The sequence below is a fragment of the Pseudochaenichthys georgianus genome, chromosome 6 (assembly GCF_902827115.2).
Source record: "Pseudochaenichthys georgianus chromosome 6, fPseGeo1.2, whole genome shotgun sequence".
Classification (NCBI taxonomy): domain Eukaryota; kingdom Metazoa; phylum Chordata; class Actinopteri; order Perciformes; family Channichthyidae; genus Pseudochaenichthys; species Pseudochaenichthys georgianus.
The window spans coordinates 16766176-16793983 of NC_047508.1; the positions used below are offsets into that span (position 1 = coordinate 16766176).

Here is a 27808-nt window from a genome sequence, read left to right on the forward strand (position 1 = left end):
GAAAATGGCCCGGTAGACAGAGAGCTTTGCCTTCTGGCTCAGCTCCCTTTTCGTCACAACGGTGCGGTAAAGCGACTGCAGTACCGCTCCCGCTGCTCCGATTCTCCGGCCCATCTCACGCTCCATTGTTCCCTCACTTGAGAACAAGACCCCGAGATACTTGAAATCCTTCACGGTGAAGGAGTTCAAGTATCTGTCTTTGTGTGTCATATCTAATTATCTCTGCCAATAGGGTTATATGTTCTCTTTATTAATTTCCTAAAAAGGCTTCCTCACAACAACCTGATGTTAATTTAGTAAATTAGCGTCCAATTTTGATAAATATAGACAAGCCTATGCTTTAGGGTGTGCCTAGATTGTGATTGACAAGCAACCGCCACAGGGACCAATCAAGATAGACACAGTAGCAATACATATCCCCCTCAGCTCCACACTCTTGTCTAAATCTGCTCGATTCTCTCAAAAAACAAAATAACCAAAATTCTAACCACAAGACTCTAAAACGATTGTCCTTATCCAATTGGCTTTGTCCCGTTTGCTACGCCCACTTCTTCAACAACGGTTGATGGTGGTTAAAAGCATCCCTTCTTCCACTTTGGCATTTGCTCACTGTCACAAACTCTGTCATTCTCCAACCATCTTTCTTTCAACAGCCCACTTTTTCAGATTGGTATGCCATTATAGTTCTGTGAATGTTTTGCAATTAGCCGTTGCTTTCATCTGTTTTTCTTCCTCTGTTTGACAGGTTGTCACAGGCGAGCCCGAGAGCCCACTGCCTCTGTTTCTGACCACATCTAAACCGGTAAGAAATGACGCCATGTTCCACGCTGCTTTGCTTGTAGTCCCAGCCTTGGGATGGCCCAGTTCTGTCTTTACCGCATTGTACTGCAATCACTGCTAAGTGACTGTTTGTTTGCAATAGATTGTCTTCAGGTTGAAGTCAGGAAATAAAGATGTATTAAAGAATGAGATGGAATGAGCCAAGTCACCGAGGCTTGGTACTTTATAGTTGGTATTTCCCAGTTTGCTCCAGGGTGTTGTAGACAATACACGTTCCAGGAAACACGCTCCTGTGACTACATTTCAAATTGTTCAGGGCTGACTTAGTGCTCTGCTTTGGGTATGCTTCCTGTTACAGCTACCTCCAAACCCTTGGGTGGGTGACTGCAGGAAATAGCCCCACGCACACACACACGCACACACACACGCACACGCACACGCACACACAAGCCCCATGCCTTACATCTTAGGGATGTAGCCTTCCTGACCTCCAGCGTTTGCCTGTGTCAGTAATTGGTTTGGGGCATACATTATTTTATTACCATAAACATAAATATGTTTGTTAAAGTTATGTAAACATTTTTGTTTTCAAACACAACATATTATTTAAATGAAAATGTATTGTTCCTACGAACCTCACATCATTATGCTGTTTACAATGTAACACAGAAATGGCTGATCTAAAGTTTATCTTGCAAATAAATCATTGCATATAGTTTACTTTCTGCTATCTCTAGTCTAAATTATAACACTTTTAAGTAATAACGAATGGACTACTGTTGGACTGCTAGTATCTGACTATTTGGTCATGCAGTGCAGTCATGACATATTTAGCTGACCGGCAATTGGTGTTTGTGCAATGCAGTTCAGCTTTAAGCTATATCGGGGTTGCAGAGACACATGCTTGAGTATTTTTGAAAGCACACATCAGCAATATAGACTGGAAGCTGCAGGGGAGAAAATGTTTGGATTTAGCCCAGCAGCAGTCATTTTCTGTGTTATCCTCACATTGATCTGGCCTCGAACTTAAGCTAAAACAGCCTCTCGTTAAAAAACTGTTAAAGATCAACAGCGGCCACTGACTGGCTCGTGTCTTAACTTCCGGAGCTGGGAGATATGTATCTTACAATTATTTGACTCTATAAATACTATCAACGAGGCCATTTATAATGTGTGTACTAAAGGAAAATACTATTTACACTGTAATAAACTGTTTGGCTCTGAACATTGTGCATCAATATTAGAAACACCATTAAATCAATAGAATAAACCTTATAATCGTTAATTTAAACACACAGGAGCATGTTCACAATATAAGTACTTTCCCACACTAAAGCTGTTATTTATGCTCTTTTCAAAGCCACCTCCACTCCTTTTGACAAAAAGAGTCATTTAGCCTCCTATCACACAGAAGTTTCTGGTCTACTGCCGCCTCGATTTGTTTGTTTGTTTGAGTTTGTGTGACTTTAGTGAATCCTAACTAACACTTTCAAATACTAAAATAGCACAAAAACACAAATAGAAAATACCAGTGGAGTAACAATACATCAGCGATCCCAGTGTTCTTTGAGGTAAAATAACCCTTTCTTTCAATGGACTCTGGTGGCTTCGAAGAGAGCATAGTTGGCTTTAACTGCTTCAGTTGCCCCTTTGAATAGGCGTTTTCCCATGTATAAAAAGTGACAATAATCACTATACAGTGGGGCAAAAAAGTATTTAGTCAGCCACCAATTGTGCAAGTTCTCCCACTTAAAAAGATGAGAGGCCTGTAATTTTCATCCTAGGTACACTTCAACTATGAGAGACAGAATGTGGGGAAAGAATCCAGGAAATCACATTGTAGGATTTTTAATGAATTAATTGGTAAACTCCTCGGTAAAATAAGTATTTGGTCACCTACAAACAAACAAGATTTCTGGCTCTCACAGACCTGTAACTTCTTCTTTAAGAGCCTCCTCTGTCCTCCACTCGTTAACTGCATTAATGGCACCTGTTTGAACTCGTTATCAGTATAAAAGACACGTGTCCACAACCTCAAACAGTCACACTCCAAACTCCACTATGGCCAAGACCAAAGAGCTGTCAAAGGACACCAGAAACAAAATTGTAGACCTGCACCAGGCTGGGAAGACTTAATCTGCAATAGGTAAGCAGCTAGGTGTGAAGAAATCAACTGTGGGAGCAATTATTAGAAAATGGAAGACATACCAGACCACTGATAATCTCCCTCGATCTGGGGCTCCACGCAAGATCTCACCCCGTGGGGTCAAAATGATCACAAGAACGGTGAGCAAAAATCCCAGAACCACACAGGGGGACCTAGTCAATGACCTGCAGAGAGCTGGGACCAAAGTAACAAAGGCTACCATCAGTAACACACTACGCTGCCAGGGACTCAAATCCTGCAGTGCCAGACGTGTCCCCCTGCTTAAGCCAGTACATGTCCAGGCCCGTCTGAAGTTTGCTAGAGAGCATTTAGATGATCCAGAAGAGGATTGGGAGAATGTCATATGGTCAGATGAAACCAAAATAGAACTTTTTGGTAAAAACTGGAGGAGAAAGAATGCTGAGTTGCATCCAAAGAACACCATACCTACTGTGAAACATGGGGGTGGAAACATCATGCTTTGGGGCTGTTTTTCTGCAAAGGGACCAGGACGACTGATCCGTGTAAAGGAAATAATGAATGGGTCCATGTATCGTGAGATTTTGAGTGACAACCTCCTTCCATCAGCAAGGGCATTGAAGATGAAACGTGGCTGGGTCTTTCAGCATGACAATGCTCCCAAACACACCGCCCGGGCAACGAAGGAGTGGCTTCGTAAGAAGCATTTCAAGGTTCTGGAGTGGCCTAGCCAGTCTCCAGATCTCAACCCCATAGAAAATCTTTGGAGGGAGTTGAAAGTCTGTGTTGCCCAGCGACAGCCCCAAAACATCACTGCTCTAGAGGAGATCTGCATGGAGGAATGGGCCAAAATACCAGCAACAGTGTGTGAAAACCTTGTGAAGACTTACAGAAAACGTTTGACCTCTGTCATTGCCAACAAAAGGTATATAACAAAGTATTGAGATGAACTTTTGTTATTGACCAAATACTTATTTTCCTCCATCATTTGCAACCCTAACCCTAACCCAGGTCTGTGAGAGCCAGAAATCGTGTTTGTTTGTAGGTGACCAAATACTTATTTTACCGAGGAATTTACCAATTAAAAATCCTACAATGTGATTTCCTGGATTCTTTCCCCTCATTTTGTCTCTCATAGTTGAGGTTTACCTAGGATGAACATTACAGGCCTCTCATCTTTTTAAGTGGCAGAACTTGCACAATTGGTGGCTGGCAGTGGTGCCCCCACTGTATAGTGTAAACTTGATATCATATCATCAGATTTATTTTAGGTGGGCCTTGCCTTGGTAGTCGACTGCTTAGCTTCTGTGCTCCTACTCCTGTCTGTTTCTCTAAAGCGTGGCGTGCCATAGAAACCCACTTAAAATATCGAATATATCCCTATAAGTGCAAGCCTGGTGTATAGCATAGCATTATAATGAACAGGTGACCCTATTTTTCTTGTAACCCGGAGCATATTCACCACTAAATTATGAAATCTAAAGAAGGGGAATTCCATTTGCTGCTAACCTCTGTCATGCTGCGGTCCTGAGGCTGAGTGTGGTGTGCGAACATGAATAAGGCAGCACTCTGGATCATGACTATAAATGTAGAACAGGCACGACTAGCCTAGCCTGCTGCTTTTCATTCTGGGTCACGCTGTCCCGTCAGCACGCAAGCAGCAGTGAAACCTCCAAGGGTCTTTTGCTCTAAAAACTGTCTTGAATTCTCTGAGCTCAGGTCAAACACTTTCATCATAGTCAGCCTCAGCGGCACTGGCTTTATTCTGTCAGTGATATTAATGGACTGTGCAGTGTAGCAGCGACCTCTGGCAGGCACTGAGGATTCTGCAGACAGAAGCCTCACATCTGCTAATGTCCAGATGTATTTTAAAACTAAATATTTGCAGCTGTGTTAAGAGTTTTAAGCTGTTTGTAAAGAAAAAAAGGCATAAAGATGGCTCTCATCAACCATACACAACGCGAGAGAGTAAGGGCTTCATAGACGGCTGCAAATGTAGACTGTTTCTCTTTTTCAATTGAAATTCAGTAACATCTGGACCCTCAGTTTGCTCTGAGTAATAAAGGAGGTCGTCCATGGAGACAGGCTGGTCTGTACATACCTTTTTCTGGAGGGAAAAAGGAAATTAATAGCACACGTTGTCTCTGAATCCTTGTGTGGCAGGGTTGATGCTCAGCTTCAGGAAAAGTTTTTTTTTTGTCCCGCTTATTCACTCTACCTTTGAAATTCTGCTCACCATTTCATCCTGTAGAGCGGTCAAATAAGGACACGAGTTAATAGTCTTTACATTCAGGCTGAATTCCTTCACCCTGCCGCTTAAATTGCCTAACCTTCTCTATTGATCGAATAAGAGTAATCCTTTTTAACTCATTCTGCCAAGCAATGCTTTCTAAAAACGATTTATGAGTGCTGGAATCTGAATTATACATCTTGAATGTATGTGTTAGTCAAGGTGCTTATACTGCCAGTTAGCTAGTGCATTTCTTTATGTGAAAGTGTCTTTATGCTTCTCTTCTGCCTGCAGTATGTTGTTCAAGCATTGAGAACTGCTGATATTGGCTAGATGAAGATCAATAATAGGATGGATCTGTTGTAATTTAAGCCAAAGCTAGTGGTGGACTTATTGATTGGAATCACCTACTGTTTTCATCAACCATTCCTAAAAGTATGACTTGTAATGCTTTTAAATGTCTAAAAAAACCATTATACCATATATCTTTAGTTGAGTTTAATCCTCATATTATCCCATATCTTTCCAGGAAATCTATATGTTCACTCTGTAAAGATCAGTTTGATTGTGTTGCCTTGAACAACAATGTTTCCCTTTGTACATAATGTCAGTATTGTGTCCTGCCAGAAGTCATACATTGACTTTCCAAAGTTCCAAAACACTTTTTTGCAAGCACTTTTAAAATCTTGGTTGGTTTTTACTACATATTTTAGCTAGATTAAGCATGTTTGGCCCTCTGATTTTGAGTTGTTTTTACTGGTTAAATAAGATACTCCTAAATCATAAAGCTTCCCTGACCTCTACGGTCCAGTTCAAAACATTATTGATACATTTGACAAACTAGCGCTTAGAAAGACAGATCTTCCTGTGACACATTTACTGGTTTCCATTTAATTCCTTTTACTGCGACATGAGCTGATTCTAGATCTTAAAGTCTGTGAGATTTGTGAGGATGTTTTTTGAGCTTTCAGTATGAAGAATAACAGACTCGGCTGAAATGAAAACTGTCGAGGCGGCTTCAGACAACAGCACCCGGTACACAGTAAACCCTGAGAGAGGAGGGAGGAGGGGAGGATGAAGAAGTAGTGAAGGTTGAAAGAAAGTGGAAAAGGCCGTTGTGTTTTACAGCCCCAGTTATGTTCTTTCTGTAAAAACATCAAGGCTGTGCTTCGGTGCACTCCGCAGCACGGCTCCACAGCCTCTCTGTTTGACGGCTGTGTTAGCAGACCCACGTCACAACAGCCTCTTTTTGGCAGGGTCAAACCGGTTCAAAGACACTGGCCTTTAATCACATTTTAAGGGAGACGGCTGAATGTTAGCTTGCCTTTTTATAAAGGCTATTTCTATCTTATCCTCATCTCTATTTCACTAAGGCTGTTTGTGCAAAGTTTGATCTTTGAAAGTCCTTTGAGATAGCGGTGTCTCTTTAGATGTGTCATTGTTCAATATCAAATGTTGCACTCTGATTTCTGAATTGCTTGTCAAAGGTAGTCTGTTGAATACAAACATGAATCTGTGTGGCAGACCTTGGATGGAAAGTTGCATCTTTATTTTTTGCTTTTGAAAAATGTGGAATATTCATGTATCTCTTGCAAAATAACATATTTCTTGGCAGACTTCAAAAATAAAAACTGAGTTTGTGTCCAGCTTTAAATAGCTAACTTGTCCAATAGATTTCTACCAAATGTATGTTTACATATCAAAGCAACTTATTTTATTCGACTTGGGTAGTTTTTAGGACATAACGAGATCAAACTGGGTCAAAACAAGATAGATTTAAAAGGTTGAAGATATCCTTTTCCTCCTTGTAAAACCCCTCTCCACACATTCTTTGTTTCCTTTGAAATATTCACAGTTACTCTCCAGCAGCAACAACAGCTCAACATACATACATACATACATACATACATACATACATACATACATCTTCCAGCCCCTCGAAGGAGCTCTGAGAGTGGACACAGATGAGCAGGTATTAATCTCCAACTGCTCCGGCTGAATTTGGTCTTATCAAATGACAGATTATCTTCCTCTTCCTCTGCAGCAGAAAGGCTTTACCCTTGAAGTGCCCTCTGCTGCTTTGACTCCATTTGGAGTGAATGTTTGTGGTTATAGCGCTTTAAAAAAACACATTTACGGGTAAAGATTGAAGACCTACAGCAGGAGCAATACAATAAATAATCTAAAAATGGTAAATGGGGTGCATTTAAAATACAAAAACTCATATATAAGTGAATCATGGTCAATTAGTTCCACAATACATTCTCTAAACTACTTTTCCAAGAGTTTTTGGAATATATTCTGAATTACCATCTGTTCCACATTATCATGACTTGGCTTCTTTCATTCCCTGTTGAATTAGCCTGAGCTAAATGTGGAACGCCATTCAAACTTTCTCTCACTGTTTGTGTGCCAGCTGTGGCTGTTTAGCATTTAGGCCCGGTCTCCTGAGAGGACCTGGATGGCATATAAAGCCCCCAGAGTCACAGAGGAGTGACGTTTAGGTGGCGAGTGGAGAGAGTTCTTAACAATGCCTCCGAGCATTTCTCTCCCGCTCTGTCTTTCTGTCTCACTGTGGTTTTAGGAGAGGGGATTCATATTCATGCAGGCTGTGTCACAGAGCCTCCTGTCACTGCCACCACTCTGAGTTCCTGCTGACCATGACCTAATGTCTCCTCTGTCGAGCACTGTGTGTGTCTCAACTCTAGAATAAATTGATTTATGTTAAATCCATTACATACCTGTAAAATGTGTATAATATCATGGGTTAAGCAGCAGAAGAGGTATAGATGGTTGTCTCATTTTTAATAAGCGGACATAGAAGAGTAGAGTTGCAACAAATCAGTTAATAGATCAATCGAATAATTACCACAGTGTTCATAATCAATGGTTATTTGTTCATGAAACGTAGTTTACAGCCTCTCAGATATGGATATTTGCTGAATTTCTCTGTATTTTAACATTAAACACTGAACAGTTTTGGGTGTTGGACTGACATAGAAGACATGTTATGATTTCACCTTGGACAAACTTGGATGGACTTTTTCTGAAATGTTATAGACCAAATATTAAATCTATTAATGTAGAAAACAATCTGCTGATTGGTTGATACTGAAAATGTAATGTGTGGCGCTAGAGAGGTTTACACATAATCAAAGTCCTTTGTTGCTGCGCCAGACATATAGGAAAAGTACCATTTTATAAAAAAAAATAAATAAAAAAAACAGGCCTCTTAAATGATATGTTTGCTGAAGAAGCGAGTCCCTTCCGTCACGAAAACGCATAGTCATGCCGGCTCTTATATAAGACGTTAATGCTTTAAATCATTTTCCAGAATCACTATGCCCTGCCTCATATCAGCTCCGCCATTCTAACATAATTATACCCTCATTTTATGCCAGCTTTGATAGTAATGGGTCTGCAAACTAAGTCGAGGAGACAGCCCTTCAAACGGAGAACCATGACAACCAGAAAGACTGTGCACTCTGTATTCTGTTGTTCACTCCCTATTAGCTGAGAATTAATCAGTTGTATTGTTGATTTAATGAGAATGTATCATTTAAATATTCCATATTAGCATATCATGATAATGAGACAACAGCACTGACTAACTTGTTTCCTTGCAGTGTGCGCCCTCTAGTGAATTTTAACATAGACAAATTAATTAACAATACTAATATTCCACATGATTATTGTATGCACATTCGAGACATCTGATTATATGAGAAGTACTGCAAGAGGTTACAGAAGGTGAAACGGCTTGAAGTCTGAGAAAATAAACAAAACTCTAATGTCACGAACAGTGTCTCTGCAGAAATTAGATTTGGGGTGTTATCTAACCCTCGAGGCTCTGAAGTTGTCGTTTGAAAATATCCAGTTAAGCACTCCAACATCTAACTTCATTAAACGACTCGGAGGAAAGGTCACGCTTTGATCGTGCTGAATAGAGTGGTTTTAAGTCCTGTCAGGGTTCTCCGGTAGGTGTAACCCACAAAATCAATAGTGTTCAAATCGACCTTTTCCAAAGCTATCTTTTTTAGAGAGAAGGCGAGAGATGAAGAGAGAGAGAGAATAAAGGGAGACGCTCGGAGGCAAGGAGAAGTAAGGGAGTAGGAGAGAGAAAGAGGGGATTGTTCACTAGTGGATAATTGGAAAGCAAGGAGGTTGAGACCTCAGTTCAGACGGTGTCAAATCAAGCTGTTCCCAGCGGCCATTTATCCGTATCACCCGAGAGGTACTAGACCAGTGTCACTGACTTAAAATCAATTTTCTGATAAAATTACCTCAAGAACATATGATCTCTCTGTCATGTCGCCTGTGTTCCTCTGGACTCCACCAGAGGTCAGTGTGCCTCTGAGGTGTTTGCATTAGAGGAGTGAAGATTTCATGTGGATGGGAAGGAGGGGAGCAGCAGCATGCTTTATGGTCATGTCTGCAGAATGAATGCATGGTGCAAAGCTTCGGCTGTTTTTCTCCTTCCAAATAAAACCTCCTCCTCGTGTTTTAATCAATTCCTACTTTTGCAGTCCAACCTGGGCTAGGTTCAACCTGTTCATGCTATTTGCACAAGCTGGCTTCCGAAATCCGTGCTAACCCCCGTGTATTGCTCCGTCAGAGTGAGCTAGCTGTTCAAAGGGAATAGCTAATGACTCCAATGCCCTCATTGACGCATGTCAGTCTATTTCAGGCTCAACGACTCACACTCTCATACATGGCCAAGTAAGAACTGATCTGTGTGCTGGATCGACCCGGAGACGTCAGTCTACCACTTGGATAGTCAGGAGAATCACGGGGCAGGGCACTTTATTCTCAGGCCGTGAACCATCACCAAAGTATATATTCCTGCATCGTGTCACGCTGCTGACAGCACTCCACCGATCGAGGAGACGTAGCGGGATATCAAACATGTGCTCTGACCTGATGTGCCAGCATTTCTTCCCCCCCCCCCCAGCCTCCAGCCCCTCTCTGCCCATAACAGGAGGCATCCTTCAACCCTGTCTCCTTATTGATCCCCATTTGGCCCGGGTTCATTCTCCCCTCTCCGTTACCCGCCATCAGTCTCTCAGCCGCGAGCCTCGTCCACCGCTGACCCCTGCTTTCTGGATGAGAGGAGCCGTAATTAGAGGGGAACGAGGCTGAGAGGGGAGGGAGGGGGGAGGTGAGTCGAGCCATAGAAGGTGAGAATGAGGGAGGAAGATAAGAGATACACAGACGGTGCGAGAGAGCGATCGGGCAGCTGGGTAGAGATGAAATAGCATTAACTGGCCTGAATGCTGGGGGCAGGAAGGGCCCTGTGGCCGGCTTTCACATGACTCTCTGTATGCCGGGACGCAAGAGAGTAATAGAATCCCAATGGGCTGGGATGCTTTGGGAGGGGGGAATACATTTAGCTCCAGGCAGGCAGGGGGGGGATGTTCGCTTCTCTGGGGCCTCCTCTGGCTACCCCTTTCTGCTCCTCTCTATACCCTTCTGGAAGATTCCTGGAGGACAGTGCTGCAATCACAATACGAATCGCCTCTTTTCCATACCTTAGCTGGCTTAATGGCCAAATGGTGAGAGGTATCGTGTTGCAATGTGGTGTCAGTGGGGGCCGTGGGGGAGATGAGTCAGCCACACTTTGTTTCCAGGCTCTGTTTGGGGAGCATCTGTTGGCTTGTGCGGCTATTGGATTTCAAAAGCAATAAGGCATGCCATAAACTGATGCTCCGTAATGGATAAAATACATTTGTCTTGATTGGTATACAGATGTTTCACTGATGTTAGTCATTTAGCCAGCTAAGCTACAATAAAGCTATGCCTAGCTGCCAAACGCACAGCGGGATGTGGCATCGTCTCTCAATGTCAGTGGTTTTGTGCTCAAATGTATCACACATTTATCCCTCTGTACTATCTGTATCTGTGCACTCCCCCCCTCATCCTGTCTCTTCAATAATACCCCCTCAAGCAATATCAGTTGAAGATCAAAAGAAGCCGTTGACTTTGGACTTTGTGTTCAAGTCTATGCAAATATTTCCATCTGCACTTTGAAATGATTACCTCTCTTCTTTACAGAACCATCCAATGGATTGACAGTTCTCTTAGGCAGTTTCCAATGAAACAAGCCACCACACTGCCTCATTGATAAAGCCATTTTTTTAATACCCATGACAAAAAGGAAACGAATATGACAGAAATGTTGTGCATGGTAATGTTCTGCAAAAGATACAACTCCTAAGTTTCTCTCCCACACACTCCTCCTGCATCAACCAATCGCTTGGACTTCTGTATTTAGTTCCGTAACATTATGACGTCACCACGTAACGCGCACGCTTCTATTGGCTAGCGCTACACCACATTGTGTGTGATAGGCCTGGATTGATCTTCTTCTTATTTATAGACACATGCATTTTCAATCATTTTGGACTCCCTATGTGGTAAATGTTTTATCTTTTTAATTTACATGACACATCTGTAGTCCGTCCTGGGAGAGGGATCCCTCCTCCGTTGCTCCCCCCGAGGTTTCTTCCATTTTCCACCATTAACTGTGGGGTTTCTTTGGAAGTTTTTCCTTGTCCGATGTGAGGGTCCAAGGACAGAGGGTGTCATATTCATATTCTGCACAAACTGTAAAGTCCACTGAGACAAATGTAAAAAGTGTGATATTGGGCTATAGAAATAAACTTTGATCGATTGATTGATAGGCTAAGGGGCGCAACATCTTAGTGCAACAGAGCCGGCCAGCTAACCAATCAGAGCAGACTGGGCTCTGGCTTCAGACAGAGGGTGAAAAGAGGTGCTGCAAAAGTAAAGACCATCTTGAACATTAAAGCATGTAAACATGTCACAGTAGAGGCACACAATACAATTATGAACCTGCACATCAGCGTAATAGGGCCTCCTTAAGATACGCCTGTAAACCTAACATGTCAGATTAAAAGGAAAGTTAAAAAACATATTTCAGGCATCTTTGGAAGGGAGTCAAAACATGTACCTCACAGAGGCAGTAAACAAAACGAGACTTTTGCTCCTCACCTGTTTGCATTTTTCTTCGTGATAATTTATCTTTGCGATTACGCTCTAATTACTTTGCAGAGGAACAAATCGCATTGGGAGGCAATAACATGTCCCTCTTTGATTGTTCTCATAACATCAAGCCGGCATTTAAACGATCCAACATTTATCATTTCTGGCTATTTAATCCATAAAGAAAAGATTAATTAACCCATTAAACACCTGACTGTGATTTTATCAAGTCCTCTGAGCAAATTACTTTAAATGGGAACAGACTTATTGGAGTTCACACTCCAACAAGTCTGTTCCCATTTGCAGACGATCATCCACATGGTATTGTTTTTCAATAACCATCGGCAGACTGTTGTTTATAGTTGCGGGTTTCTGGTATATCCGTATTATCTCCGATGTGGGCTGATGTCCACATCTGACCTGCATAACAAAGACTGCCCATCTGTGCAGTTTGTCGGAAACTATGGCACAAATCATTTAGGCGTTCAACACGGATAGTACTCAGGCAATAAAGAATAATTCAGTGTTACCCACGAGCTGAGGACACAGACTTTATGATGACCGGAGGTTTGAACGCAACTCAACGCGCTGCTCATATGAATATTGGCAAATTCTGTTTGGGATTAAGCAAGAATGATTTAGTTTAAAGAAATAATGGTGGAGATAAAAACTACAAAGTAAATTATGATAATTATCGACATTAATCTGTACTTTTACATGTTAAATATTGTATGCACAGGGATTGGATTAACAAACCCAGCTCATGTTCCTCATGTATTGGATGTGTTTGTACTTACTGAGGGGGCTGCGTGCCGTGCCTATATCATTTCAGCATGTGTTGTACAAGAACATCGATGGAAACGAGCCTTTCAAAAATAAGAAGAATTTGAAAATACACAGCCGGAAGAAATCTGCCACTTCCTTACAGAGCCCCTCCTCCAACACACACGAACGCGCACATGACCAATGAGGGCACGAGACAAGTTTGTGTGCCCAGATGGAAGGCTGACAGGCAGGTAGGCCATCCAGTTATTTTAGCCGCACCGGCTAAAATGATTGGTCGTGCTTTTTACAGGACTACGGCTTCCACAGATGACATTTCTTTATGGATTTTTTGTCAAAGCACTTAAGATATGCATTGCTATCGGGATGTTAAGAGCATTCCATGGAATATAACAAAAAGTGTATCTCGAGCCGGTTTCTCAAACGTACCTACCCCACCTTTAACATAGTAGTGAACATTTTCTTATAATCAACTATTGTATCTCAGCAAATGGCTTGTACCACACAGGCAGCAGGGCCAGTTGCTTCCATGTAGATCTTAGTGATCCTACAGTATGGCGCGGGGGTGGGGTTGTCTTCTGTTGAAGAAGAAGAAGCTGTGAATCATGGCTCATTATCAGCTGCCCTGCTTCTGCTTTTCTTTCTGCCATCACTTAATGAGGAATAAGACAGGCCAATGCCTTTCATAACTCATTGTCTAGACTGACTCGTCCAGACTATGGTCGAGTCTGGCCTGTAATCCACAGGTGTGGGAGGCTCTTTTTTTAGACGTCTCCAACGCTGTTCATTGCCAATCCATTAAACCCAACTGGTCACTGCCTGGGTGGTCAGCGATGGTTGAAATGACTGCAGGACTTAATGATTAGCTTACAAGCTTTGGGGAACATCTTTTGGAAGTGAAATGCTTTATCAAAGAAAGTTACGTTTATAAAGCCAACATGTGATTAGTCCACATGTATTGAAATCTAATGAACAACGACAGGAACCAATCAAACCGGTCATTGTTTTCAAGCTGAGAAATATATGAAGTTTCATTGACAAGCAAACAAATATGTACGAGAAAGAGTAGTAAAAAATGCCTCAAAAGTATAGCTGAAGATTATTAGAAAGCATTATTCTTAACCAAACCAATTACATTTTGTATGTAACTTCCATTAGCTTTAAAAAATCACAGGGCTCCATAGAAACGATAAATCAACATCAAAAGATGCATTAAATGTGCTTTTACTGATAAGGTGTAAGCCTGTTTTACACTGGCTTTTCATGCAACCCCCCCCTCTCATTTGAAACAGTTTGGCTCTCAATCTCTGCCTGTGGTGCCAGTGAATTAATATGCATTAAAGCTCAGCCCTCAGGTGTGGAGGAAGAGACCTGGCATGTTGCAAAAGGCAGCGTTGAAAGTGGGCTGTGAGTGATGAGGGATGGGCCCGATCCTGACACTTCCAGTCAGCCTTTATTCAGTGTGTAGCTTCTGTCATGATGTGCCCGCCACTACTTTTATCTCTGTCACGCACAGAAGGCCGCAACTCCGTCATCCACAACAAACACAGAGCGTTCCCCCTTCATACATCTTCTGTATTATGTGTATATCCAATACAATTTCCGACCATCTGGGGCCACTATTGTGTGGAATTGTAATAGACACATTTGAAACACTGTGATTAATGCCTTGTGTTCTGCACTGAATAGCCATTCAGGAGATCCTCTAATAGGTTGTCCTGGACAAAGTCTTTACCTCTGAGAAGATTTCTGGTCTCCATAAGTCATCTGTGCATTCATTTATTTCCTTTTTTTTTTTTAAAAATAGCTCCAACAGGTATTTTTGCTGGCGCCATTCTTTTACTATCACCCAAGAGAAGGTGCAGGATACAAGACAGAATGATGAAGGTGACACCTGGGTTTCAGACTGAAGGTTTTTCAATGATAAAAACAGCCTCACACACACGCGGACAAATGTCTGTGGGGAGCGTGTCGTGTGCTTTTTAGGTTGTAAAGCCCCTAGAGGCACATTTGTGAGCCGGGATATAGACTATATAAATAAAATTGACTTGGCAAATGTACACAAACATGCACATCTGGAGAAAGAATAGCCACCCACAAGTCACAGACTGCACTGCAGAGTGTGTCAATGTCCCCCTTTAGAGCCCCTGTGGAGCAGGGGGACATTTTGGTCACCAGGACATCTAAAGGACAAACAATGGCCAGGTGCCAGGGAGACGGCGAGGCGCCTCATACATCACTACCCTTCACCAAGTGACAGACAGGAATGAGACTCACACATATACTCCTCTTCTGCCAATATTAAAAAAAAAATTCAACAAGGGGAAAAGCCCTTAAAAATATGCGATAGACTGCATGAAGTGTTTTTTGTGAAAATGGATCGAGCTTACTTTTTTTTTTAAGGTCTCTTATATTCAGTTTCTCGAACCAATTTGTGATTGTTGTAACAGTGGAACAACTAAAAAATACATTTTACTTTTCTCGCAAGATGGAATTAAGTTTTAAGATTTTCATTGAGGTAAAATCTGTCTGACTTAAGTCTGGTGACTTTGAAGAAATTATGTTATTTGCACGTTTTATTTGTTAATAAATTATAACTTTTGTCCAAATATGGTATTTACTTATTAAATACCGTTTACATTTTTATTTGTATTCACTTTTGAATGCATGTCTCTTAACATCTTAGTGGAAGAGGGGCAACATTAACATGCTCACCCAGTGTCAAATGTCCATCACTGCCTATCAGAGCTGCATCAGATAACACTGGGACTTATTGCGGAGTGATTTGTCCCGGGAATGAATGCCAATCCTAACCTTTGCCAATGAGGACAAAAGCCAGATGTCGGTGGGTGTTTTTATGTTTTTTTTCGCCCAGTGGGAAAGGGCGTTTAGTGTTCCGTACCCATGTCTCTCCTCCTCTATTCCTCTATCCCTCCATCTCTTGTTCTCATTACATGAAATTGCCCAGAAAAGGCTAACATGGCAATATCATAAGTAGCGGGGCACATTAAAATTGGAGCCATGGAGCGTGTCATTAAAAATCCTTTGCCGCAAGCAACCTCCATCTTCCCAGACTCCTACATCCTATAAACCATAAGAGCTAGCTGCCTAGCTGCGGCGTTATCATTGCATCAATGCAATCAGGTTTTTCGGCCTGCTTTCTCTCCGTCTCTCCTGTCCACATCTTGCAGGGAGATGAATTGGCAGCAGGAGTGACTTGGACCCATCACTCACTCTGTTGATCCTCGAGGACAGATGAAAGCCTCCGGAGGCGACCTGTCCCATCCGCAAAATGATTTAGCCGTAAGAGGAGCAGATCCTGAGGTCTTCACCATTTCTGTCAGGGTGCTGATAAATAAGAACCACAGAGATAGGGGCTTTGAAATGTTTTGTGTCTGTGCGGTTGCCTTATCCTTTTAGTCCTGCTGTGAATGGATAGTAAAAAGATGAGCGCAGAAATAAGACAAAGGGCAGGTTTGTGATGACGTGTGAACGTGCCTGGGAAGGCAGCTGCAGGAAGGATGCCTTTCTCTCCTGCTCTCTGGCTCCTACTCAACACTCACCATCTTCTGATGTAGCTCTCTATCAGCTGAACTTGTACACAGAGGCCGCTCCAATTTGCTGTTATCTAGCAAGCTTACTGCAGCGAGTCCCCTCTTATCCTCTTGTATCTCCTTTCCCTCCATCTTCTTCATTGAATACACATATATCTTTTTCAATTTCCAATTTTGAAGTGTACGATCGGACCGCCCATGTTTCCAACTAGCAGAGAGCTCCAATATTAATGTCCCTGCCAAGACATTTCTCCTCAAGCTATATCTAATTTCAAACCCTATCAACTGCAAGCCTCAATAATGCCAGAATCTTTTGAGAGTCTTGAGGGAGACAAAAGAATTGACGGAAAGCTGATTTTTCATCTGGAGCTGCAATTTATCACACATAACTCGTCCCTTTTGATATAAAGAAAGGCACAGCTACAAATAACAATGCCGGAACAGCTCGTTCCCATGTGTCTCTGCAATGCAATCTGACTCCAGATTCTCTTATGTAGTGCAGCCTGCTGGTGCTCTGTGAATTGATATGAAGGCCAGTCATCCATTTGTCAGGGAAGACTTTCCGACCTGTGGTAATCCCTGTGGAGAGGGGGGTGCAGCGGATGCATCTTTGTTTGTTTTGAAATGTTTGAGAGGGACGACTTAACAGTTCTGACCAGACGATTTTAAAACCCTCTGGAGCTTGCTTCGAAGCATAGTGTAACTGCATCATGTTAAAGGTCACATATTGGTTTCCTCCTTTAAGACTGCAGATTTCTCTCTTTCTCAAATGTCCCTTTGAGTTCCTTTCTCACCTTGCTTCCTCGTTTGAGCTGTTTTAACCTCAACCTCGCACGTTTCCCTCTCTCTCAAATCCTTCACTCTTGCCCACATGCAGTCCTTCTTTGCTCTCACATTCTCCCCTGTCTGCTGACACAGTGCCGAGCGGATGCCTGCCACTTGGGGTTGGCAGCGTTCGCCTTCCTGTCTAGCATGTTGGGCGAGTGAAAAGAGAGAGGAAAAGGGAAGGTGAGGGCGGGCGTCACGCCCCTGTCTCAACAGTGGAGATGTGAACACCTGCAGGGGAGCTTGAGAACATTGCCAAGAGTCACTGACGGAGGGCTTGCATGGTCACACATGTTCACACTCACACATTGGAATTTATTTTCCCACACAAACAAACGGGAAGGATATCCATGATGGAAAAAAAACATGGACATGCTGTGTCTGTATCCTCCCCGTCACATCCTGCTGTCGGTGGGAAGGTGTTGTTAACACCTTTCATGCCCTGGAGTGTGGACGACAAGTGGCTCATCAACCCAGACTATCTCCATCAACCTAATGAGGGTTTGAAAGATATGAGTGGTTTATGAGCTACTGTATGTGATATTAGTTGAAACGCTAGTGTTTTGTTACAACCATGAGCACCAAGTGTTCGTCAAAAGCCCTTTTGAAAGTGTTCTCTTTCAGCACCCTGAATACAGGCCAATCAAAAGTGGCTTTTATTGTTTTATTATATTCATTTTAGTGTTATCTCAGGAGAGACCTTTGTGTGACAATAAACAGTGATTCTCTGCTGAGCAGGACCAGGGTACAATATGGTATAAAGTCTTATCCTCTTATTTTAAGTAGTCCAGCTGAATTTGTGGAACTGCAGGTGAAGAGTTTCAAAGATTCTAAAGTTCTAATTCCATATGTACAATACAGAGTATAGTGTTGGCAAATCACTTTTTAAGTACCAGACCCCGCCAACAGTACAACAGAGTGCAATACAAAAATAATGCAAGTAAAATGAAGGAATATGGGAAGGATTGCTTAATGTGGTTTTAAGATCTAAGGGAGAGAAGGAACAAAATAAAGTTGCTTGCTTAAGCTAACAGAAGTCATTGGAGTGACACAAAAAAACGTTTTTGGGAGGTGGAGAAGTTGAACATTGCTCAACTTTTGAAGTGAGCAAAGCAAAACAATGCTCCCACAACGCAGTTTGGCGAAGCGCGATGTCACCCCATTCAAAGTGAATGGGCAGAAGCATTGAAGCTTCAGCGCGCGCTGCCGTGTGGACGGGCCGTTACCGTTAAAGGATTTAGTGGGGAACTTAAGAGTTGGAAATAGTGGATTCAAGTTGAAGGTTTGTCGCCAATAAAGCAAGTGGAATTGACTCAAGTGTGTATACCAAAGTCTTTGAGGTCTTTTGATTGCCAGGAATATTGCCATGTGGCTAACGTGTGGTGGGGGAGCAAGATCAACATGCTGAAATGTGGAGCTGTTCACAAGGTTGCCTCTATGGGCTGTGAAGTGTTGAGAGGTGGAGGTGCAACAGATAAAGATAGACTTCTTCTGCAGTTGGGATGGCAGGGCAGAAATGGAAACATTTTGACATTTGAGATTAAAACGGAAAAGTTTGCATATTATTCTATAGATATGATGATCGATATGCATAATATCATGTTTTTAAGTGGAATGCCGGAAGCATGATTGTTATTGGACAATATTTCCACCCGTTTTTAGTTAGTTGAAGACAGGTGTGTATTCAAGAGTTCTGGTTAAAGACCAACTTGGTTTTAGGGTAAAACAGGCAGTAACTGTTTTTATTCATTGGTCAATTTTGAGTTTTTGTGCTATTTTTTGCTTCAATATAATGTCTTCTTTTAGAATAACGGAACATAAAATATCCCAAATACATCTTTACATTTTAATTTCTCTACACTTGGTCGGTTTGTGTTTGAAGAATTCTCCTAAATACACCTTTTTAGTTTCAATCTTAGGGAAGATAGAGGAGCTTTTTTAAAGATGGGGCTTCCCTTTTAATTGGAGGAAGTGAGACGGAGCATGTTGTAGTGGATGTATAAGCTGAAGTCATGAATTCCAACTCATAGGGCTAGAGTTAAGCACGTTTCTGGAAGTAGGACAAAGAATAACGTATGGTTTTGGTATTTTAATGCACATGACACATTATGGTTGAGAGGTAGAATATATTATAACATTCAGGTACTGGAAGACTTGTTAGAGAAGACTCATTTCGTGTGCTTTGGACAATGGAGTTGTAGTGGATGAGTGGATGGTAAATAATTGTAATAAAGAAAACAGTTCCATATCAGAGGAGCCAGAGGGAAAAACGAAATCTGGGAAACATGCAGGAAGGACACCTCAGTAAGGTGCTTACCAAATGCCCTGTTAGACTTGACTACATTTACATAGCAACCCTGCATTGGGTATACCTGTGGATGGAATTGTTTTTTAAAGGAGTTGTATAATTCTTTAAATAATAGGTTTGGTCTTAGCTAGAATAAATTAAGTGCAGTTTCATTAATTATGTTTGTGTTATGAATTCCATGTCCTACATTTTAACGTAGATGTATAAAGAAAGTAATTTACGCTTAGATAATACAATACACGTCTTCTTGTCATCTTTAATTGAAGCCATTAACCATGGTGCAGTGATTTTTACAAGGGAAGCTGTTAAGCATTAAATAGAAGTGTGAAATGAGGTGTAAATGGGCCCAAAACAGCCATAGCGGGAAGGTTTTAAATACTGTAACAGCAGCTCTGGAGTTTATCTGGATCCAAGAGGATGTTATCTTCACAATGACAGAACTAACACTATGGAACAAAGCCTTCTGAACACTGTGTCCGTGGCATGTCCTGCTGCTTCAAAACTCTATGATAGGTCTTTCTATAGCTTCTCTGTGAACATAATCCCCTCTCAAGACGTATAGCAGCGCATTAAGATGAAACAATGTATAGGATTTCTTTAGTCTAATCTGTATTTGACAGTCAGGAGTGGAGTTTTGTTCTCTGCACTGAAGAGGGATAGGAGTGTATGAGAGCCATTTTTGCTAATTATGTTTTCCAAGCACATATTTCATCTGCTGCTCACTGTTCCTTGTCCGCACTTATCATACTCCCCTCCTCCCTGTTCATTCGGCCCCGGCTTTTATTCTCGAAGACTGTACCACCAGCTCGTCTATTACCTTCCTTTAAAACTCTGGGAGAAAATGAAATAATAAAGGTTTTATCAGCTATAAAGCCAGGCTGGCATTACATTAGGCCGACTGACTCTGGAATGTAGCATGAAGAATATGAGAAGCTAATACCACATCGCATGTCGGACCAATGTGCTCTCTGTGATTCGTCCGGAATCTGTTCATCAATTTTCCACTTCCTCAGTCGCCCTGTCAGGAAAAAGAGGGCCCAGGGGGTTTAGGCTTTGTATGTTCAGCAGAGAAGAAACAATGTGATTTGTCTTATCTTTTAGTTTCACATTAAAACAGCTATGCTTTTTCAAAATCAGTAAGTGAATAGACTCATTCAAAAGTGTAAATTGTCCTGTCTGACTCCTAGGCAAATTGAAACAACCATACCTTGAATATCTCAGATTATTTTGGGATCTCAGGCTGCGTTTGAAGTCTTGAGCTGAGCCGAACAAAAGACGGTGAACTTTGCCAGCTGGTGATGATATCCCTTGTCTGTGATGAGGTGGATTTTGTTAGGTCATGGGTGGTGACAGCTCACCCCTGTAGCTTTCAAACACTTGCTCACTTCCCAGTCCCCTGTGCACAGTGAACTCCAGTGAGTGTATTCCCAAAAATGTGATTCTTGGTTGATGGGTGCGCAGCTGCAGCTCTCCCTGGCATGCATGCAAACGAACAGATGCTGTAGTATGTCTGTGTGCACATGGGGGAGAAGGACGAATTCTGTGGACACTGCAGATGCCTCTGATTGCACGCTGAATCAGGAAGGAAATTCCTCTAGGACGAGGACAGAGGATCAACTGCTACGGACTGTGGAGCCAACTTGGCATGGCGGGGAACGCAGGCAAACCGTGTCCACGTGGACAACCGAGGCATGCACGTAGGCACTCACAAACTCAGCCCTGGATCCAATCCAAAACCCCTTGTGATGATTGTACATGATGGCCTCTGTTTATCTACTGGCAGGGGTGATAATCTGCTCTCATGAGTCCCCTGAGACTCTAAACCTTCTCTTGAACATTAAAGTCACGGTTGGCCTGGGCCATGGGGGATCGCGGAATAGGGGCTGTGTAAAGTGGAAATATGAGAGATATTTGTTGAAGCAGGTCCTCAGGGGAAGGTACCTTGGGATATGTCCAGCATTCGGGAGATGTGCAGGCCTCAATCTATATATGCAGTTGAGAAACCACAGGTTGTGAATAAGAATCTGCTTGGCATCATTCTTCTATAAATTGCAAAGGTTTAGCTGCAGGGGAGCGTGGAACAAGATGCTGGGTCTATCATAGCACTGGATGTTTTGTGCTGCACAGTTGGCATTTAATAGGTGCAAATAAAAGCAAAGGATCAGCTCTGCCAGTTAACGTTGCGTAGGATAATCTGGCATTTGACACTGAAAACCTGGCAGTTGGCTGTCGGTAGGAAAAATGAGGGTTTGGATTCCTCAGCTACAGACAAGCTAACACGGATGAATGGTTACTGTTCAATATTGGCATTCTGCAGGCTTCCAACAAACTCCACCCCCCCCTGAAAGCACAGGTCTGCAATGATGATTCATTCTTGTTGGATTCGTCTGATAGCACTTTACTGATGAATCCGGATGCAATTGGAATGAGCATATGGCATATATATCTGCCATGTACACCATGGATGGCTTCCATGCAAATGACTCGAGAAAATGGGATTTATGTATTTGGACATCTTGTTGTTAAACAGTATATTTCTGTTGATTTAAGGATTTGTTCTATTTCACTTGTCATAATTTGGGATGATTTTTGTGCTTCACTGTGATTTTATTTTGCATTCTACATCCATCCGCAGAGTCCATCTGTTTATTTATCTCCCACGCACAAACTTATCTCAGACTCCGAGACATAGAAAATGAAGAAAGAGGAGGATGGAAACTGCCTGAAAACAAACAGGTTGTGAATAAGAATCTGCTTGGCATCATTCTTCTATAAATTGCAAAGGTTTAGCTGCAGGGGAGCGTGGAACTAACAACCAGTGATGCGATTGCTGGGATGGGGACAAGATGCTGGGTCTAACGGATATATGAAAACAAACGGATATATAGAGGGAAGGGCTTGGTAATATATTGGTATTTTATCTATATCAGGCTAGTTATGATCTTAGATTTGCTTAAGGGCTCCTGAACGACCTGCAAGGGGGGCCTATTGCAGCAAACCCGGTCTGCTCTTTTAAAACTCACTTTTTAAGAATGGTTTTTATATAATTGTATTTATGTTTTATTACTTTTGTTTGTTTAAAGGAGACCTATCATGCTATATTTAAATGATATAGTGTATGACCATACCTATATAAGGTATATTTATACATTTTATTTTTCAAAATACCAAACAGATCATTTTTTAGACATGCCTCGTTTCGCTAATTTTCGCTCTATTCCAAGCCCGTCTTTGAAAATTCTGAGCAGCAGCTGACCACGCCCCCCTGCAGAAGAGCAGGCATGAGCCGGCGAGAGTCACGTTACCATGCTTGCTGTGATTACGAGTGTCGAATAAACATGTCATCTCAGAGCAATGCATGTGTTCAAGCATATTATCAATTTGATCCAGAAACTGACCCTGAAGCCGCGGAGGTTTTGGTGGAGGTGCAAAAATCTCGGTTGCAGCAGGACGTTTCTGAATGGTTAGCTGACAAGCTGTTGTCCCTATTTATTTTACTCTGTTACGATGCTTGCTCCTTATTCCGTTCATATTTTGGCTAATTAGCAAGAATGCAATGTGTACAGTTTGTAACGCAAAAACAGCGATATATATATATATATATATATATTTATAAAGGGAGACATTCATATTTTCAGCATATATACAATGGCCTCATTGCGTTTATTAATAGTTTACAGTCCTTTTCTTCCAACATCGTGAAACAACCGTTGGAAAGTTGATTTTTTGATGAAAGATGAAAGATGAAATTTAGGATGATAAAAAGTATAACTCCAACAACACCTCAGTTGTCAGCAATGTGTATAGTTTCATGTGTTTTTAAAAGCTCAGTTATTGACTTCTTTGTGCAAATTGCGCCACGATGCCTTCTGAACGGAGAATGTGTGCTGCATGGAGATACCACAGGTAACATTTTTGACAGCTTTACTAAGTTGTCTGTTTAAATACATTTTTCACATGTCATTCAATATATGTTTATCACAATGTGTCAAGACGGATGCAGTAACTTGAGGACTCTGTAACCTGTATGGTGGACCATCCTGGATTGGAGCCTGTGTGCTTAAATGTGTTCTCCCTGCAGAATGCGTTGAATATTTACGGAGCTGAACATGGTGGACTACAGTTGAGGCAAATAGAGCAGTGAGTGGTTTGTTTGTTTTGACTGAAATTGTAAAACGAATGCTAATATTGTTCATGGAAATAAATACTGGTGTATATGGCTTTATGCAATCTTTCATTCTGTCATTGTACATGTACTATTATATACTACACAGCAATGGCATAACACACCCATGTGTACGACAAAAAGGTCCACACACACACAACCTTATGCTTTTGAAATCAGAATATTCTTTACCCATCCAAACATGAATAATCACGACACATTTTGATATCAACTCGAACTTTATTGTCAAAATCAACGGTTAAAAAAACCCATAAAAAAAAAAACTAAATGTAGCCTACTTGTATTTTGTATAAATGACACTAAATAGTTTTATAGAAGCTTTGTGAGCTGGTGCTGGGGCTTCCTTGGACGCAGGATCAGAGTGGTGATTCCGGCCTGCGTTGTCCTCAGGATACGCAGGGAGTTTCCTGATCCGTGAAATGTCGATGTTGGGTTCAGACAGCAGCCAAATTGAACCGTGTAGCATACCCGGCGATGACCTCCTCCCTGTCAGGTCGCTCATAATGGTGCAGGGTCCACAAAGACTTGGTCGAAGATGAGGTCCATCAAGTTGGCCACGTTGGGCTGTGCAATGGTAAAAAAACCACAACAAAAAATGTGGTTTAGATTAGTATATGCATGTAAAAAACTGAAACTTCTTTCTAATTTTTTTATTTTATATTTGTAAATAGTTGTATAATAAATATTTTAAACACTTACGGAATGTGGAGTCAGTCTTTACTGGTTTTGCTCTGCATTCTCCCTTCCTGGCCTTTGGGAACTGCAGTTTATACAGAGGTTTTCCAGTGGATGTAGTGGCGTGTGCACGCTCAGCGTTTCTGCCAGGTACAGTTTTTCATTTCCGCTATGATTAAAAAATAATAGCAAAGGATGTACAAATTGTCACTAATTAGTAAGTATGTGAGGTGCTGGCCTGTAAAGAAGAACACATAGTTAGAACAACATCATCTCAACTTAGTATTCAGGATGAGAAAATACTATTTGGATAAATATAGTCTGAAATCCCAAAAGATGGGGCTAAAACTCTCTATTTAGCAAAGCTCTTTGCTAAGCCTTTTCCAATCCGAGTTAGTTTTGAACCGTAACGTGCATGCTGTGTTTCTGACTCAATACAGGTGATGTGTTGGAGGGGCTGAGCTCAGTAGACTGACTGTAATGAGTGCTAGCCACTAATTAGCCTGTTGCTAGAGGTAAGGCCTTGTCAACAACAACAGACCAACGGGGCTTTAGCTCAGTTTTACTCGTGGTGTGTGTGTCCCCTCGCATACATACAGTGTTGTATCCTAACACACCCCCATTTATATTCATGTGCGCAAACAAGTAAACACACAAAAGCTTTTACATATAACGCTGCAAAACACGGCATGTCTCATTAGCGTAGCGTAGCGTAGCTTACAGATCGATGATATCTGATCGTTCTTACAGACTACAATCACAAAAGCTTTTACATATAACGCTGGAAAAAACGGCACTTGCCTACAGAAGATTACGTTTGTTATTATAACTTACTCAATATGATTTTAGAGGATACAAAATACTAATAAATAGGAGAATAAATACTTGTGTTATCGCCTAGGGCGTGGCTTTACAGCCTTCACACAGATCGCCATTACGGCAGTATGTCTGAACATGTTAGCAAATGCCTGATAATTCAAATAAAAGACAAAGCAAAGACTGCGGAGCGTACAAAATAAAATGCTACAAAAATATATAAACACCTAACCGATTACTATTTGGGTTTGAGGCGACATTGATACGACGAAGCTACATGCTACAAGCTAGAGATAGCTTTATCAGGAAAAACACCGCTAAATAAAAACTTACAGCTTCAAAATTGGATGTGTCCTCACTGGCCTGGTCCCGGATGGTTGGTATTGATCCCGGGTTTAGCATTACTTTGGAGGCATATCCCTGTCCCGAGTCTTGCAGCCAACAACAGCACAACGTTTAACTGGCTTAGACATCCTGGCAAGAGCAGGCAAAAACACAGATGTGGGTTGATTTAGCCTGCCGATAGCCTATATGCGAATGAGAGGTTTGGCAATGCACGTGGCCGTGGCTCATTCCCCTGATAGGTGGAGAGTTGACCAATAAGCGGAGCACGTCTTTGTGACGTAGAAAAGTATTGAGATCTGGATCCGTTTTTTTCAGATCCGTTGCAGCCCCTTTTTTAGAGATTTGGCGAAGGAGGAAAATAGAGAGGGTTGTGTTTTCTGACACTTGGTGAGTTCCCTGGAACACCGGGGACACATATTCATGTATAAAAGACGTACAAAGGTGCATTTTGCATGATAGGTCCCCTTTAACTTTCTGGATAATTTGATATTTTAAGTGTCTCTTTTCATTTGATTCTCTCTTAAGTATTTAGATTTAGTTTTTACTTCATGAAAGCATTTTGTAACTCTGTTCGAAAGGCGCTATATAAATATGTTTTAATATTATTATCATTTGTTACACTCCAACATGGTATAAGTGTTGTCTTACACTGTTTTAAAGTCCTTGAATAGAAGAGACATTTATTTTTCTGAACATACTGACTGTTCTATTATGTGCCTTAAACCAGTCATTAGACCCCCAATACTGATGATTATTTATCAAAAATGTCATTTTGTAAATATTTTAGTCTACAATACCCTCACAATATCAAAATTGGGGTATTTCTCTAAAGAAATGTGTAATATTATTTTTTCTCCATATTTCCTAACCCCTAAATGGGGGTCATTCTTCAGGGATTACTTAATATTTGACTCCTCTCTCAAAGGAGCAACGCAAACATCATCTTTGACATTATCTTAACCACAATAATACAACCGTAAGCTTCAGAAGGCAGTAGTGTTTCAGGGCAGTTAAATTAGATTGCTCAACCTAAGTGTCAAAAAAAGGGAGAATGGAAAGCATTTAGCTCTTAAGCAGCTCTTACTGTCTTGATGACAAAGCAGAACCTTGCTGCGGGGTGTACAGGCCAGTGTTCATGTTCGGAGATTAGTTTTCCTTTCTTTGCCCAATGAGAGGCTAATCGTCGATAATCACAACAAGCCTGCCCGAGGGCTCCTCATACAGTATCTCCCTCTTCTTCTAATGCTCTTCGCTCCGCGCCACATGTTTCCCCAATGAGCCATCTGTTCCCCGGGCACTAGATATCCTGCTGGAAGCAAACACTTAAAGGCAGTTTTGAAGGCTAACTTTCTTTTGTAAACAAAAAGTTATTGTTTGCTTTCCGTGAAATGTTTTCAACCAATTTGTCAGGCCAGCTAACCATAAAAATCTCTGTTCAAGTTTTATTCCCTGTCCTTGTTTGTGTTTTGTGCTTTTTTTGGGAAGAATCTCCAAGTTTTTAATTACCTTACTTCAATTTATTTTGGCTCCAGTTCGAATAGAATAGAATTCCTTTATTGTCATCGCACCAGGTACAACGAAATGTAAGTTCAAGTGTTTTGCTTTGTGAAGGAGCCCACATCTGATCTGCAATTCAACGCACACTAGGACTGAACGATATACCGTGTCATGGCGATAACCGCGATATGCGCATGCGCGATATTCACACCGCAGGGACATTTTTTATATGCTAACGCACTTTAGCACAGAAGCAAACACAGACATCACAAGACGTACCTTTTTACGGGAGATCGTCTCACCGTAGCTGTCAATCTGATCAAAAGACGTGTTCAATGGCATTAAAACGAGAAAAACCGCGGCTGAATCGGATGATCCATAGGTTAATAATGTATCCGTGGCTTTGAAGCAATTGTTTATAATCCATAATTCCATTTTTATGTAAAAATCGGAGCACAAAAGTTAGCTTCTAATGGTAGCCACCAGAGTGTATGCAGCTTCCGGTTTTGGCTACGCGTCACTCTCACTCCTTATTTGGTAATGTGTGTGTGTGTTAGACTGCCGCATAGCCAAGACCGGAAGCAGGCTACCATTAGCAGCTAAATTTTGCTCTGCGATTTTTACATACAAATGGAATTATGGATTATAAATGAAATAATTTTTTTATACAGAGACGTTAAAA

The 27808-nt window shown here is 41.6% G+C and overlaps 1 protein-coding gene across 1 annotated transcript in view; it reads left to right on the forward strand.

The window, feature by feature from the left end:
- tspan9a (tetraspanin 9a) overlaps positions 1 to 27808 on the forward strand; it is a 251899-nt gene that overhangs the window by 27014 nt on the left and 197077 nt on the right. The window contains exon 2 of the mRNA XM_034086087.2: positions 746 to 802. The gene's annotated coding sequence lies outside the window, so the exon portion shown is untranslated. The remainder of the gene's footprint in view (positions 1 to 745; positions 803 to 27808) is intronic.